At 44.4% G+C, this 12,817-nt stretch overlaps 1 protein-coding gene across 4 annotated transcripts in view; it reads left to right on the plus strand.

The window, feature by feature from the left end:
• The window catches only part of NCK2 (NCK adaptor protein 2), a 139,270-nt gene that overhangs the window by 73,400 nt on the left and 53,053 nt on the right, over nucleotides 1-12,817 (plus strand). For 3 of the 4 annotated variants that reach the window (XM_074332487.2, XM_074332485.2, XM_074332484.2), the window contains one exon: nucleotides 2,210-2,389. The gene's annotated coding sequence lies outside the window, so the exon portion shown is untranslated. Of the gene's footprint in view, nucleotides 1-2,209; nucleotides 2,390-9,348; nucleotides 9,460-12,817 lie in introns of all 4 variants that reach the window. The other variant, XM_074332486.2, reaches the window with a different exon arrangement.

The raw sequence follows: 12,817 nt of genomic DNA on the forward strand, positions 1-12,817 counted from the left end.
CCTATGACATAATCACATTGGGGTTTGTTTTTTTCCCCTCTTCCTTTTTAAATAAAAGCAGAAAGATAATTGCCTTTTAGGTCTGCCTACAGATGAGGGGCTTGGGTGGTTCTCTTGGTGTGTTTGGCATATATAAGATTCAGGTATGATGCACACCTGATGTAACCTGTAGGTCTTTAGGTTGTGTGCAGTACTGGCCAGTCAGATGTTGTTCTTCAGGACTTCTTTTCTGCTGCATTAGCATCAAAGGGAAGCAGAACCTTTGGAAATTCAGGTGGTGTGCGCCTTCATGGGCTTGCTTCTTTGCCACGGCATAACGCAGCCCCTGCCTGGTTTGAGAGGCTGAAGCCGGCCTCCAGCGTAGCAGGTACTCCAGTCGGATGGCAGCGGCAGCCCATCTTAGCCTGAGTCTCAAGACTGAAATCACCTTCAGTGGTGACGTTCGTGGGGAGAAAGTGCATGCAGGGGGAGCTCTGCCCTGGGACCACCCAAACAGAACACCAACACCCTCTAGCACTGTTGTAGGGAGATCTGACATCAGGCAAATTCACTTTTTAATTAAAAATTTAAAAATACAACTTATGTCTAAAAGAACCCCTGAATATACTTATATGGAGGTAGCGTCTGTGGACATGGCTGTGTTTATTGGGCGGCCAACAGTGAGAAAAAATAATCCTTAATCAAGATGTCACTCTAGGGGCAGATGGGTGGTTCAGTTGCTTAGAGAGCGAGCTCTGGGCAACGGGGCTGCCGAATCATTCCCACATGGGCCAGCGAGCTGCGCCCTCCGCAGGTAGAATGAAGTTAGTCAATGAGCTGCCACTGAGCTCCAGGGTGGCCAGATGGCTCAGTTGGTTGGAGCGCATCCTCTCAACCACAAGGTTGCGGTTTCGACTCCCACAAGGGATGGTGGGCTGCGCCCCCTGCAACTAACAACGGCAACTGGACCTGGAGCTGAGCTGCGTCCTCCACAACTAAGATTGAAAGGACAACAACTTGACTTGGAAAAGTCTCGGAAGTACACATTGTTCCCCAATAAAGTCTTGTTCCCCTTCCCCAATAAAATCTTTAAAAAAAAAAAAAAATAGATGTCAGTCCAGATACCAAAAATTCCATTTTGAGAGAACTTATCATTTTGTTGTAAACACCCAGCGGAAAGAAGGACCTCGTCATCCTGGTATACATTTAACATCTTGCCCAAATCTAGTATTCCTGCTATATTTGGTTATCCTCTTTTCCTCTTGTTAAATCATATTTTTTTGAAAATCATGCAGCCTTTAAAATAGTGCTAGAGAATGCATAAAGAGGAATGAAGTTTTTAATCAATTTATGAACTTGCTTATAACATTTTTATGATAGTCCTACTTGAATTTGATGAAAATAGAATTCGATTTTTCTATGGGGTATTTAATATTTTCGGTCATAATCATGCTAGGGATGAATTAATAGATCTTTTCTGAGTGAACTGTCAAGACAGAATCCCTCTGGGTTTGAAATGTAATTAAAAATGTCAGTGAACTCACTTGGAGGTCCACAGAGCTTCAGGGTCCCCTCGAAAATGTTAGGCAAGGGCTGAGAATCATTACCCAAGTGTAGTGAACAGACTCCACAACCAGGAGGGAGAGAGTTGCAGGTCACCTCTGTCAGGCTTCTTTTGTCTTTCTTATAGTTTTGGGATGTTATTCTCAGATTTCCTGCAGGGACGTTTTTTAGCACAAGACTCTGAGTCCAGTAGGTGGTCTCCCTATAAATGGCCAGTGCAAGAGACCCAAGACAGGAGCGAGTCTCTAAGTGATATCCATACTCTGCAACATGTCTCCCTAATTAGACTCCCAGACTTGCTTCCTTCCCAGTCGGCAGCCTCCCTTTTGATTTTGGCAGGCTCTGAAGGGTGTGTGTCCAGGGTGGCAGGGTAGGAGGGCTGAAAGAGCTTGTCTCTTGTTTATGCTGGCTGTCCCCACCTTCCCCATCCCTTTCCTTCACAAAGTATGTGGTTGACCTCCCTGACCTTGGCCTTAGAGCTGATTGGGGAATAGAAGGTGGCAAGGTGGGAGCGTTTTCGGTTGGGTAGAGATCAGTAGATACAGAGCAACTTTTTTCTGTGGTTTATTAGAAATACTAGTTTCAGGCAAGTACTCGGTTATTTGTTAAGCATTACTTAAAATCAAATAAGCAAGCAGTCCTTATGATTCTTTCTGTCTCTTTTCAGATTTCATGGTTCTTTTCTACAAATGATTTCCCAGATCATAGTTCTTTGCTGAGATTTGAGCTGGCTTAGAATATTTGGAGAATTCCTGCAGCTTCGTAACTTCAGAGGTGTAATCAGCTGAAAAATTCACGTTTCGAGTTCTGTGTTTTGCCCGTCATCTCTTGTAACTGAGCGCCAAAGGTAAGTCTGCAGTTTTCTGCTTAAACCAGGTGGGAGAAGTTGCTGCTTTTGTCTCAAGTGCTCAATTTGCACAGTAGGTTTCACATTAGTAAAATGGCCATAAATGTTGCCCTAATTTGATGAGCCACATAAAACTTCAGTTTTCAAGGGCCTTGATTCAAAAATTAGATTCATTTTTCTGCTGTAGCGTATGATGGCATTGAGTAGCTGCTGTAGGAAGCAGAGCACCGGCACCTCCAACCTGTCAAATAGCCTCGTGCCTCAGCTCTTTGGCCCAATAGATAGTTCTCCAGCCAGTACGGTAAGGTCTTCTGTGTGCTGCGTGGGGAGCCCCATGATAAATAGGAACTGCCTTCAGGGTGCATTCAGTCTAGCGAAGCTTTCGCTCCAGTTTCGATGCAGAAAAGTCCACAGCAAAAGAAGCAAACAGATAAAGGATTCTAAGAAAAGTTTTACCTGTTTGTATGAGAACGCTGTGTGTGTGTTAAAATAAAATCATGTCTGTGATATAGCATGTGGACGCTGAGATCCAGGGGCCCTGTAATAATAGATGCTGGACCAAAACACATATCTGTATAAAACAAAGATTTCTTAGCACTAACAAATCACTTGGGACGTCCGATGTAGAATATGAGAAGTGCTGTACGGGGTGCGGAGGTCCAGTTCATCCGGTGTTTCCTCTCGCTGGCAGTAAGGAAGGAATGCTTTATGAGGAGGTGCGATTTCACCTCCATAGTACTGGCTCACAGTATAGGGGTAACACCCAAATCATTCACTTTCCTTCAGAACCTTATTTTGCTTCTGTTATTCACAGATCGTTTTAAACCATTCTTGAATCTATAACTTGACACTATTAAATCTCTTGGTATGATTTCTATAAATTTATTAGTTTAGTATAAATTAGAATTTTCTTTCATTTGGTCTAAAACTACTGCTAAAAATTATGTAACTTTTTTTTTAACTCCTTGACCACATTTTTTGGGTGGTGGAGGGCATGGACGTGGCGGGGGAGGGTGGCATCTTAATTTATGCTCGCCTTTGATGTGTGTTAATCAGAAAGCGTAGAATTAATATGTAGTATTTCAGTAGAGTAGCATTGAGTGTCTCAGTGTCTTTGCCTTATTATCTTTTATGATTTCTTTTGGAGAAAATGACACGTTGTCCTATTCATTTAGGGTGTTGCTCATTATGATTTCCAAGTCTAGCACCTGGTTTGGAATGGCGGGCTCAGAGCTCATATTGTGCAGCCAGATTGCAAGCCCTCCTTTCTCCCCGTGTGTACCGTGCCCTCCCAGGACCTTGTTGGTCTTACTAGCTTTAAATCCCTTCCTGCATTCATAGGGCATTCCCAGGTTTCTCTTCCAGATTTTATGCAAGACAGACACCATCAGGGTGTTTCACATCCAAATCCTAGGTGATTTCCATTGCATTAAAAAAACAAAAACAGAAAGCAAAACTTACCCATGGTGACTCTATTATTATTATTATTATTATTATTTTTCTGTGGCAACTCAATTTCGATAGTCATTGCAGTGGAACCTTTCAAGACTTAGCCGTTTATAAATGCAGCCATATATATATCATGGCCATCAATATAAGCTAGAAGTTAGTGCAGGTCCTCGAATCTGATCGTCAGGCTTCACTGGTAGCTCCTCACTAACAGAACCGAACACTACTTCAGAAAGTTCTTGATTGTCAGTGACATGAAGTTATTGTCAGGGTCCTCTTCCAGAAAGGAGGCAGCAGAAGTAACACAGTCACTCAAGGCAGCATATTCTGCACAGACACCTGGCCGGAGTCTATTACTGTCGTGCAAACCAGAGGGGACGCCTGGGTGTGAGTAGGAGGAGAGCCACACCTGATTATTATGAAATATACTGACAAAAATGTTTATACCTGTATAATTTTAAAGAAGTATTATTTTGTAAGTTCGTGAGATCACACCGAAACCCTGATTTGATACTCACTAAAAATGACTTTTGTGGTTTAGAAAAATGTTCAGTGGGAAAATCATTAGATGTATCCATTCATGTAATAAATATAGGCTTCCCCCCCTCCTCCGCAGTGACTGTTTTAGCAGCTCCCAAAAGAAGGTAAAATGCAATTCCAGACACCATTTCTCCTTGCTTTGGGGGGTGGGGCAGGATCCTGACAGCTCTGGGTCTGTGGTAACTACAGTAGTTGATGTTCTTATGGTGACACTTGCCTGAGGCAGGTGACCTTGGAGAGGAGTCTGGAAAAGCCAGAGGATATTATGTTTAGAGTGAGTTTTAAAGAATGAGGGATTGTGCGGGCAGAGGCATAATGGGTCCCCTTGGCACAGGACCCGCTGGGGGCTTAGCTTGGTAATGGGTCCTAGAGACCAGGTCATTAAAGCAATAATGGCTCGGGACCGGCCATGTGTGTTTGGTCAGTGCCAGCAGGAAAGGTGTTAGCTTGGTCAGCTTTATCACTTGGCATGTCTTGGAAAGAATGGAAATGGTGAAGTGGTAGTTGGGATGTCCGCCCCCCATGCATTTCCTGGTTATGGGGGCCCAAGATTGCGCTGTCTCAGCTAGACCTACACCTGAGGCTGGGCTGAGGGAAGCAGTTTGAGGAGAGTTGGGGTATCCAAGCTGCCTCTCAAGAGGGGCCTTAGTGGGGTCCCTGAGCCTGTTTCCAGGTGGCACATTTCCTGTCCCATAGTCTCCTCTTCCCCAGTAGCCTCCCCACCTTGAGGCTAAAGGGCCAAGTCTTCAGAACTCCCTGGCCCTGACCCAGCCCACTTGGGGGAGTGGAGTCCATGGGAAGAGCATGGGGGCAAACCTCTTCCTTTTACACTGGAATCGGTAACAAATGTTAAATCTGCCCCTAATTCTTCCCACGTTTCATTGAAAATGGGCTGTGATTCAGTGTTGGAGGCTGGCTAGCATTTACTGGGGATGGAAAACGTGCACAATTTTGTATGCTAAGCTGAAGATTTTTTATCTTTTGAAAAATTTTTTGGAGACTTTCAGGAGAGAAGCCTATTGGGTAGAAGGGTATTGGTGTTTTGGGGGAGGAGAGAGGGTAGCTTGGGTGACGAGACCCATGCTGAGTACATGAGACCTGGGTTTCGGAAGCTGTGTTTGTTGATGATGTGAATGAATGTCCAGAGGATAATGTTAGCAGTGATCCTCCTCATCGTCTCTCTCGGTTTGAAGCTTTATTGACGTGCACTTGGCAGATACAATTGTAAGGTATTTAAAGTGTACAGCGTGGAGATTCGACATACGTATGCACTGTGAGAAAATTCACACCATCTGATTAGTGAGCACATCCGTTAACTCACATTTATCCTTTTATCAGTGAGCGCATTGTAGTCCTACACGCTTAGCAAATTTCAATTATGTAATATAGTATTCTTAGCTATAGTCACCAAGTTTTACACTGGATTCGCACACACCTTTTTTTTTTTTTTTGCCCTGACAGATTGTAGAAGCTGGATTCATAACAACCCAGGCATTTCTCCACTATTCTCTGAGTTGTACCTTAAAGTTTACAAAGGAATTTTCAGACCAAGTTTTATAAATTCTCTTTTAAACTTGGTGAATGTGACTATCCCCTCTTATTTTAGAAAAGAAGGAAATGAGCCAGGAGAGGTTACTTTACTTGCCACAGCAGGCAGGCAGAGGGCGGGGAGCCGTGACTGGTGTGCAGACACACTGACCAGCAGTGCTGTCTGTGTCTTACTTTATGAGTCACTGGACCAACATGTCATGATCCAGATGTGACAGAACAGTACTCAGAAACAGGCCACACAGAGCTTTCGAGGTGAGCGTTGCAGTTGCGGTTCAAAACTTAGGAAAGGTAAAGTGTTTTTTCTCGACCTCCTTCCTCCAGAAAAACAAAAAGCATACTCCTGCCATGGGCCCGCATGTGGTGCAGGGCAGGGGGTGTAGGCTGTCAGCAAATGAGACCTTGAACAGGTCAGTGTTTGGAAGGTGCTGGATATGTTTTTAGCTTGTTTGTGGTCATGGTATCAAGGTGTGCACCTAGGTCCAAAGCACCGAATTATATACATTAAATATGTGTGCAACTTTGTATATATTGAGTATACCTCAGTAAAGTTAAGAAAAATAAATAGCTATGGCACTGTGAAAATACTTTACCAACCTACCACCAGTGTGTGTCAATCTGAAGGGTGTGTATGGAAAACTGCAGTGCTGTCTTCGCAGCAGACGTATCGGGGGTCCTGGAACGTGGAGGGAGGGTTGGTGGTGGTCCCTGGGACCTCTTGCTTCCACCTTCTCATGTCAGTATACAGAGCATAAAAAGCATTTTGAGTTTTAGATTTCTGCTTATCAGAATCTATTTTCCTGTTGCCTTTTATGATAACATTGTAAATGTTTTCTTTGGAAACAGTACTGACTTCAAGATGTTAAAATGATTATGAAAATGTTATGAATAAATCTGACCATAAAAGATCACAGTTTAAAGGGAATGGTTTTTGATACCTTGCTGCTGAGCAAGATACTGGCAAAAGAAACTTTTGACTGGAAACTAGTACCCTCTGTGCTTGATGAGGTGGGTAACCACATCCACCTGCCAGGTCTGTGACTGCCCCCCCCCCCCCCCCCGCATCTTGTTAAATGACATTTACCTTCTCAACCTCTCAAATTGTTGAACTTGACCATCAATAACATTGACAAGTGAATTGGTTAGATTGGGGCTTGACTGCAAGGGGGATCCTAATTGTTTAATCCACTGTGGTGGTTCCCTGACAGGAGCCCTTGGCTGTCCGGCCCCCTGTGTGGAGGCCTACTCAGGCGCCAGTGTGGGCAGGCTGCCCTCAGGAGTGCCCCAGGGCCATAGTGGACTCCAGGCCAGCCCCGCCCCTGGGGGAAGCAGAATGCTTTGTCTGCAGATGGGATGTTTCCACAGAATGAATGCTGCTTTCTGCTTGCCCCCCACCCCCTACAGCACTCCTGGGGAATGGGTGGGAAACATAACAGATCTGAGACCCCGTTCTCCCATTGGACTTGTTTTGTTTGGAGGGTTTGGGGACGTGCAGCCTATGATTTTACCCAGGGGTTTTATTGTACAAAGATGAAGAGGGACGTTCTGTGCCAAGATCGGAAGAGCTAGGGAAGGAAAGCCTTTGCTCCTCGGAGCCTGAGACAGGCCCCCTTTCCCTGGGTGTGGAGGCCTCTTCTGTGGGAGAAGCTAATTACAGGCCATCTTCAAATGAACACATCTTACCATCTGAAAGCTCATTTTTTAAGACAGTTGTGTAAAACATCGGTCATATTTTCCTGGTGGTTAGATCCCAAGCCTTTTGGCTTGTGCCTGGAACAGATGTCTCTGGAGAAAGTGTTGTGTGTATGTGTGTGTGAGCGTGTGTGAGTGTGAGTATGTGTGTGTGTGAGTGTGAGTGTGTGTGTGAGTGTGTGTGTGTACATGCACGTGCAGAATGGAGGGACTGACGTCTGTTATGCTTTCCATGGCTGTGTGTTAGCCTCTAGGCCTTAGTTTCTGTGACAGTGACATGGAAGGACTAGATGAGTGCTGGTTTTGTTATCTTGGAATTCTAGGGACAGGACTGCACGGACAGCTTAGTACTACAGCCCTGGCTGCCACACCCCACGGAATTCTGTGGGGACGTGTTCGGGTGTAGGAGTCCCCCCACCCCCAGCCCCGCACCTCATCCCTAGGTGCAGCAAATGTGGGAGCTCATCTACCGTCTGAGTCCAGTCCAGGAAAGGGGACCAGGGATTTCCCCAGACTCTAAGTGGCCCATGCTGCTGCCTTTTGTCGGCTGAGTTGGGCCAGGCATAGAAGGAGCTGGAGACGTGATTAGGCGCTTGGGGACTGAGTGTAGAGGGACACACCATGGCCTCTACCTCACTCCTGGCTTCCAAAAAGCAAGCACGCAGGCCTTGGGCAGCGCTGTGAGGCGGTACCTGTTGGCTGCACACGGGAGCCACCAGCCGGGTGGGCAGGCAGGCATGGGCATCCAGTGACGACAGCAGATGAGAGACACTGGTGTGAATGTTTTCATCTGAACCGGTCCTAAACTTGGTTCTTCCTCAGAATTGTGCAGGGACTTTAAAAACACAGTCCCCAGGCCCAGGTCCCAGCCCCAAGGATTATATTTTGGGAGTCAGACATTTGTGCTTCATTTCCAAGCTTCTCAAGTCATGCTGGTTATCCAGTTTAGAGACTGGTAACAGTATGGACCTTAGACTTTATATCCCCCACCAGCTGACACAGCAGCAACAAGGGGCTGGTTTGGGGTTGGCATCATGGGTGAGGGAAGACAAGGGGGGAGGGGCCGCTTTGAAATGTGCCTTTTCCTTGAGTCCTAGTGACTCAGACCCCACTCTAGCTAGACCCACCTAGAATGGACTGAGGGGCCTGGACATCTGTGTGTTTGCATCCACCTTCCTTAAACGGACCGTTTATCTGAGCACCACCCCCATTTGAGAATTTTCATACAGTCACACTTTAAAGAAATCGTGAGACTTATAAAAATTCCATTCCATAACTAATTGCAGTGTTTATTGGCGATTCTTGTTTTTGATCCTTATAGCGAGTTAACCCTAAAGGGAGACTGGTCTTAGGCACAGAAATCTGACAAAATATCATGAAAAAACAGGAAGCAGCTCGAGGTGCTGGGGTGCTTAGAACATGCCAGAAATAGGACCACTGGTAGTTTCTTTCTCTCCACACCTCATGTTCTCTACCTTGGAGAGTCCAGCTCCGGGGATCAGTGGGGGAAATCACATAGCAGAGTCTATATTATTTTGTGTGAAAGAGAAGTAATTTCTCTTCTTTTAGGGATTTTCTTTTTACAGAGTCCTTACTTTGGCCCAGGGGGGCCAGTATCTAGGTCACCTGCAGAGCGCAGAAGGGATGTGAAATAGTTTTAACTTTACAGTCAGTCCTGCTCTGTCAATTACATCATACCCTGAGGACATTTGCAATGGGTTCTATTCCAGAACCAGACCCTCCAGCTCTCAGGACAGAAGTCCCTCGTGTCTTAGCATCCTAACGATCAGGATTGGAGCTCCCGGCACTGCAGGACCCGGAAGGATCTTCTCATGAGCCAGGTGATCGCATTGCGTCCTCTAGAGCTGGGTGCTGGGACGTTCCGAGTCCTTTGGAGGCTGACCCTGTGAAGCCCAGTCTGTCCCCTCTAGTATTTTGCTTGCAGGGTGGATGACGTTTGCGTGGAGGCTTGTCATTTTGATTCTCTCCAGAATTGAAACTTAAGGAGGCTGGTGTATAGAATACCTGATCACTCAGGTTTTTTTAATGCAAAAATATAACTAATACACTAGAAATTTCTTACTCCCTAATTAGAAGCAGATACAGAATGGATTACCTGATAAAGAGTTCTGAACTCCTTTGTACATTCCTAGCCCTCTTGGGTTTGGGCCGTTCCTGACTTGTCCCAACAGCGCCCCTCCATTTCTAAATACCTGCTGAGTGGGTATCCTTTCCTCTGAGGGGCTTCTCTGTCTCCTCCGTCATATCCTGGCACACTTTAGATGCATTTCAAATATATGTACGAAGTGTGATCAAGCAATATGGTAAATGTTTAAACAAAAAAAAAATTTATTACATTAAAAGACACCTTGCCATTAATCCCCCTCAAAATATTCCCCCTTTCTTCAAACACACCTATCCCATGCACTTGCCACTTTCTGAAGCAGCTCTGGAAATCCTCTTCCGTGAGTGTCTTTAGTTGCGCTCTTGTGGCTGCCTCGATGTCCTGAATCATTTTGACTTTGGGGAAGAGTCAGAAATCGCGTGGTCCCAGATCTGGTGAATAAGGTGGGTGAGGACACATAGTACTGTTTTTATTTGACAAACTGACAGAAGTGATGTGTGGCACAGAGCATAGTCATGATGGAGGATGATTTAGGGCACACTTTAAAACACTCCTCCTCTTAATCGTAGCTCACACCCTACTGATTGCACCTAACAAGTTGAAACTTGTCACGCAGTGTTACTAAGGTTCAATGCTCCGCTTCCCATATTGAATATCCCTGCCTTTCTGTTGGATGGCACTCGGCAGCAGCATTCACCATATTTTGTCGCTTCTGGTATGGCAGTTTCTGTCAAATAAAAACATTATGGTGTGTCCTCATCCACCTTATTCAATGGATCTGGCACTGTGCAACTTCTGGCTCTTCCCCAATGTCAAAATGACCATGAAAGGTAAACATTTTGAATCGATTCAGGGCATCAAGGCAGCCACGACAGCTCAACTAAAGACACTCATGAAAGAGGACTTCCAGAACTGCTTCAGAAAGTGGCAAGAACAATGGGAGAAGAGTCTTCGAAGCAAGGGGGCGTATTTTGAAGGGATTAATGGCAATGTGTCTTTTACTGTAATATTTTTTTAAATTTAAACATTGACTGTATGTTTTGATCACACCTCATGTATATGTGTATGTTAACAATAAAATGATAGAAAAGGTACGCCATCAATATAACATTAATCATAATCAGAAGAAAGCAAGAATGGCTATGTCAATACCAGGTACGGTGATGGACGTCAGAGCAAATTACCAGGAAGAGAGGGTCCCCTCCAGGATACCACTTTACTTACACGTAATCCTTAGGTTGTGACAGTTTCTCAGACTTTCCCTGTTTTTGATGACCTTGACAGTGTTGAGGACTTGTCAGGTGTTCTTCGGTTAACACTCATCTGGTGTTTTCTCATCGCCACTGGGATAATGGGTTTGTGGGAGAAAGACCACAGACGTAAAGTACCATTTCACCACATCACAGCAAGGGCACATGCTATGTATCTGACTTATCAGTATGATGGTGACCCCGATCACCTGGCTGAGGCAGTGGTTGTCAGGTGTCTGCGCGCTAGTTACTCTCTCTCCTTCCCACACTGTCCTCTTTGGAAGGCAGTCTCCAGACGCAGCCCACACAAGGGGGTTTGGGGGAATTAAGCTCCACCTCCCTGAGGCGGGAGTCTCTACATAATTTATTTAGAACTCTTCTGGGGAGATTTGTCTCTTCTCCCCCATTTATTTATTTACTCAGTCATTTATTCTCTTTTTATGATTAGCTTCACCACATACACGCATGAGACTAAACAACATGGTTTCATTGGCTTGTTTTAGGGCTTTATGAAAATGGAGCCATGTGGGATGGAGTCCTCTCCTTTTTCCTACTCAGCACGGTTTCCGAGAGTCATCTCTGTCCTTTGGGGAAGCTTTCTTCACTTTTCAGGCTGCAGGGTGCAGAATTGTGTGATTGTACATGCATTTGGTCTTTCTCCTGCTGATTGGTTAATGTGTTTCTCCTTTTTAAGTGTCATAAGCAGCACTGCTGTGAGCACTGCTGTGCAGGTCCCCCGACTCACAGGTGCCAGTTTCTCTCCTGCTGACAAGTAGGCCGAGTCGCCGCCTTGTACCGTGTGTCAGAGTTCACCTTTACAGCGCTATTGCAAAGCAGTCGTCCCATTTTGCTCGCGCCAGCAGAATGTGGGGATTCCCTTTGCTTCACAGCCTTCCTAACACTTACATCATCAGTCTTTCTCATTTGATCCATCTAGTGTAAAATGGTATCTTACTGTGATCTCAGTTAGGAAAGCGATTGAGCTCTTTATTTATGTTTGTTCACCGTTAGTGCTGCCCTGCTATGCAACGATGGTGTCTTTTGCTTGCTTTTCAAATGATCTCTTTCTTCTTGAACTGTAGGAGTTTTTATATATTCTAGATACCAGTCTTTTGTCATTACATGTACTGCTTGCAGCAGTTCCTTTGCAAGTATATTTCATTATATTTTGATGTATGAAAATTGATAATTCCTACATGAGAATCCAGACTTTCTTTTAACTAGAACAGTCTTTTACTGTGCTGACAATGGATACCACTGTTTATAAACCTTAATACTTTCATGTAAAAGGGGACCTTGTATTCTTATTGCTTTGCTGAAAGGACCATATCCATTTTGTGTTGTTTCAGTATTCAACAACCTCTTTTTTATTTTTTAATTTGGAGGTAGAAAAGATAAAAGTTTTTAAATGCTGGAATTTTACTGACAGTACTTAAGTTATTTTTGCCAGGTATATAATCTTGTCTTAGACTGAGCCTTCTCAGTAGTTTAATGAGTTTTGCTAAACTTTTATCTTTCATTATCTTTACTGTGCTAGTCAGTTGCTAGAAAGAGTTGGAAGATTCACTTTTCATTATTAATCTGCATTTCATGAATATTTATGTATATTCTATGTGCTTTCACCCCTTTACTCACAGTAGATGAATAGTATAAAATTTAATTTTTAATTGGAATTCTTCCATGGCTTCCATCATAAGTAAAGAGCCCTTATTATGTAGAATTACAATGACCATATCAAAAGATGAGATTGTTTTAGATGAAGAAGCATCTTAAATTTGAATCCAACTGCAAATCAGGACTTCAGTATAGGACATCTTAGACCCA

This window comes from Rhinolophus sinicus, chromosome 2, assembly GCF_057876585.1.
Source record: "Rhinolophus sinicus isolate RSI-liver-muscle chromosome 2, RSI-T2T, whole genome shotgun sequence".
In the NCBI taxonomy this organism is placed as follows: Eukaryota; Metazoa; Chordata; class Mammalia; order Chiroptera; family Rhinolophidae; genus Rhinolophus; species Rhinolophus sinicus.